The sequence below is a fragment of the Gigantopelta aegis genome, unplaced genomic scaffold (assembly GCF_016097555.1).
Source record: "Gigantopelta aegis isolate Gae_Host unplaced genomic scaffold, Gae_host_genome ctg4195_pilon_pilon:::debris, whole genome shotgun sequence".
Taxonomy (NCBI): domain Eukaryota; kingdom Metazoa; phylum Mollusca; class Gastropoda; order Neomphalida; family Peltospiridae; genus Gigantopelta; species Gigantopelta aegis.
This window is the reverse complement of record NW_024533729.1, coordinates 25001-29592: the sequence shown is the minus strand read 5'-3', so window position 1 is coordinate 29592 and position 4592 is coordinate 25001. Positions and strand designations below refer to the sequence as shown.

Sequence of the window (4592 nt, the reverse complement as noted above, 5' to 3'; positions counted from 1 at the left end):
TTAGTGCTAAATGGTGTCAATAAATCAATGTTCTTACATTTATTTGTTATAGGGTGCATTGTTGGTAGGGAAGATCTGTTGGGCTCATTGACATTAACAATGATGACATCATCAGACTGTTTGATAGAGCACTGAGACTCCATCTCATCTTCTCTTCTTTTCTTTGTTGACTTGGAAACTTAATCTGAGCATTTTGAAAGGTCTAAGAGAATGCAAACAAGATGCTATGCAAACATATATTAAAACAGACAGACCTTAAAATGCTGATCACTTTGTCTTATATTGACTGGGTCTTGTCCTTCAGTGACTGTTACCATTTCATTTTCAGTATCTAGATATTACCTTGTTTTCCACAATCCTATCTCCTTCATCTTCAGATACCACATATCGTTTTCCTCTTTCCTTCCCAAATGATGTAGAGATAGTTTTTTTTTTTTTCTTCATTATCATCACTTGATAAGCTAAGATATTGTCCACAAAGGAACAAGTAGGTGCAGTAGCATTACTTGACTCCATCATCTCACTACCTCCCAAATCATACTTGTCTAAAACATCTGCAGAGTGTTGAGGTGAGCTAGTAGAACCAGTAACAGTTGTCACAGAGATATTAGTATGATTGATTCAGTTCTGGAATCTACATTAGAAGGTTTACGATCTTCTTCTGTTATTGGGGGCTCTTCCTCAGCACCTTTTTCTTTTGTGACACTTTCTGATTGTTAGTAGTTGGCTCTGTCATTGATTCAAGAAATGATTTAATTCATATTTAGCAGAGTGAACTCAGATGCTGGATTTGCCATTAGGATTTACATCAATGTTATTATTGGAAGTTTGCTCAATAATATTTGGAGGATACAGAGATTGAACATGTGGGGACATCTTGGTACTGGTACATCGGTTACATTATTGGTAACAGCTGTAGAGAATCAGTGATAAGAACTCTTCTTAAGAAGGAGATTTTGATTGTCAAAGTCATCTCCATAGGAACAGTAATATTGTTACATGATAATGCTCTCTCTGGCCCAACGACAAAAGTGAAGCTATTTCTACAATATGAGATTGAGAGGGATCACTATCTTGCTCTTCAGATTGAATTTGAGATGAATGGTCAGTTGCCTTGTTCTCATCCATCTGTGCTCCTAAAGAGTCGTCAACATTACGTTCTCTCCAGACAAACATTTCTTAGTATCGCTACTTCCCTCTACATGTCCAGTGTTCCAGTCCATCTCTTTTTCTCTCTTCATCACAGTCACCAACAATATTTACTCTTCCTCTCCCACTTTGTCAGTCTCTCTAACATCTTCCTTGTCTTTCTCTTTGCCATTTTCTCTGTTTATCTTCTCTCTCCCATCTTCATCTTGAACAGTTACTCCTATGTTCATTTCCTCTGGCTCCTCACTGAGGCTTCCGTCTGTCATCCTCTCCTAGGGTTTCCTCTGGAGGCTCCTCTCTCTCTTCATCAACTCCATCATTTTTGCTTCTTTCTTGTTTCTTCCTATCCATCTGCTCATCTATGTTATCTACATTTTTCTCATCTGGTTGAAAAGATAGATTTAAATAGTTTGGACATCACTTCCTTCTTCACTGCTACTCTTTTTAGACTAAAATGAAGTTCATTACAATGACATAAATGACATTAGTCAAACCTGATGGGAGGTTTAACGAAGTAAGGTATTTTGCCTCTTGGAAGGTCATTTAGTATCATTCTGGATACAGTGTTAATATCGGGCTCTCACCTATAAAGATCACTACATAATGGATTATGACAGAGCTTAATACAAACCTTTAATAGCCTCCCACTTTTTTGTGCAACTTCTCTAAGAAGTCAGTAGCATCATCCCAAGAGGGTATTTGGTAGGTTCTACGAAGATACTCAAGTTTAAACTCGTTCTAAAACAGCTGGAATATGTCAGAGGGGTTCTTGATATTTTCTACACGACCCTAGATACAAAAACTGAGCTATAATTTTAAACTAGAGGTAAACTTACCAGCCTCCTTTAAAAACATCTCTCAGTGTCTGTATCACCACTAGGATAAACCACACCAGGACAATCAATGAGATAAATACGTTTGGTTAATGTAATATACTGCCACACCTATTAAACAATACAAGAGAAATATCAGACTTAATTAAGACAGTAGTAATCAAACAAGGTGTTTAGTTACAATAAGATGTAATACATTACTATTATACTTTATATTACTAGTAGTATTGGATGTCAGGACATATGTCAGTATATTATACAATTATAACTTGGAAAAATTGCTAAATTTAGTGGACACAATTAATAGTAGGCGTTAGGTAGTACTACAATATTTAATGACTGGTACTGATATATTTAGTATAATATCATTAATTATATGTGGTTTCTATTGACCTTTTGTCTCTCCAGCAATGGGAGCAACATTACAGACTTTCTTAGAACGAAGTGTGTTAATAATTGAGCTCTTACCAACATTAGGTAACCAATAAAACCAACACTACAAAAGAGATATCATTGAGTTGGGTCTATGATCAGAAAAACAAAATATTTACCTTATTTGCTTCCTGTCCTTGTGAAGCTAAGAAAGGGACAAAAGTTGCCATAGTTACCATTATCTATATGCACCAGCAGTACCTTAGCAAATGTCTGAGGAGATTAATGAGAGCTCCTTACAAAATGAGTTTGTTAAACTGGCGTGGAAAAGCTAGGGTGGGATATTCTGATGAAAGGATTCTTACCCAACAAAGTCTAGACAAAGAAAGTAAGAGAGTAATCCATGCTATAAAACTTACAGTGACCCATGGAGGGACAAGCTCACATTATTAAGGAGAAAGATGAGAGGGTTTGGGTGGTTTTTCTTTACAAAGATATTGCTCAATATGTTTAGACCGAGTGCCTTGTGGATCACGAGCATCAAGTACCTTTCATAGACATGTAGGAAAATGACATTAACAGAATATTATACCTGTATCACAACATCTGAAGAGTCTACCACCTAAAGAATAGGAAAGTTAAAATACGCTTGTGCAGAACTTATATAGAAATAAGATATACATAAAGGTACATTACAAACAATAAAGAAAATACTAGTTACTATGATATGTACTAATATAATTAATGTCTCCTGTATGAAAAACAATTACTTTGTTACAGTTCATTCCATAGTCGCTTTGACTGTCCTTTGTTAAAGATACACTCACGCATTTCATGTCTAGTAAAACACATAATACTCAAAGATTGTTATGACAGTATAATTTGTAGTAAAAGATAGTAAATGAGCCAGAACATCAGATTGTCATATACTATACTATCAGAATACTTGTAGTCTCTGTTCATCAGTAATTAAAATCCTTGTCCTTATCTTCATCATATTGCTCTGTAAAATAATTCATTTCTATTACTTAGAATATCATATTACCTGTGGTGTTTTATACTTGGTCCATCACATTTCCTGTAAAAATGAGACGCAGGAACATTATCAAAATCTCAAAATATTTTACCTGTAAATCGCCAACTTTCAAATGAGGTTTTTTACGTTGAGCTGAGCTTAGCTCCAAATGTATTCTCAAAACTTTCTGTGTCAAGAATATGTACTCGAGCACTCTAAGGGACACAATAGAGACAAGACAAATAGTATATACTTCATACTTTGCTTTTCTCATTTAAGAGAGGAAATGGCAGACCAGTTTGCCTCATTACCACTAAAAAGAGAGAGAAACAAATGTAAAAAGGGTAAGTCTTAATATAGTATTAAATTGTTGTACATTTTTATTGCTATAAATAAATTCTCTCATAGTTTCATGTTACCTTATAAGGGTCTTTTATGATCTTTCCCATCTCTTCTTGAAATTTCTGTAAAGCAGTTTGAGTAATGACACGAGTATACTACAATCAAGAAAATAACATATGCTATATAAAACAATATATTAGTTACTTACCAAACCATTTACTATTAGGCTGTTACTCGAGCAACTTCTCCAGATTTAAACAGGTGCTTGAAAATGGAGCTGGTTTAATACACGTCCCTTCCGATTCTATAATAATTATTACACTGACACCATTGTTAAGTAGTAGTTTCTATACCTAATGATTTTACCACCAGTCTTAACATCTGGAGTCTCTTTATTGTTGACTTGTCCCTCATATGTGTTGACCAGTACGTACCGGTCTGAAAAGAGATGTCATACTACAATAATATCAAAGTATGTAAAATATGCGCTATTCAATGAATTATTTGAGAATTGTACTATTTTATGATAAAATTTTTATAATGTATTATTTATAATATACCTGGGTTAGTACTACTGTTTTCGACTTTCTTTTAGCGGGTGATTCTTAGCCATCGTTGAACTGTCCTGAACTTTACCACGTGTTTTACTTAATTGGAGGGAGGGGTCTTATGCTAACAGTCAATGAGCGTTCATTAGTTACTAATTGTAGCATTTAGATTTGATATGCAATCTATGCTCAATCTTGAAAATATATAAATTAGACTTACATTGATTTACATTATGATAATAAGTTTATACTAGCAATCATTTAATTGTGTCGACTAGACGTAAGTGTTATAGTTAACACAGAATATAGATGGTGTGACAATATATCTAGGTA

The 4592-nt window shown here is 34.3% G+C and overlaps 1 pseudogene; it reads right to left on the bottom strand.

The window, feature by feature from the left end:
* Positions 1-1633: 1633 nt before the first annotated feature.
* The window catches only part of LOC121392618, a 16680-nt pseudogene continuing 13721 nt past the window's right edge, over positions 1634-4592 (bottom strand).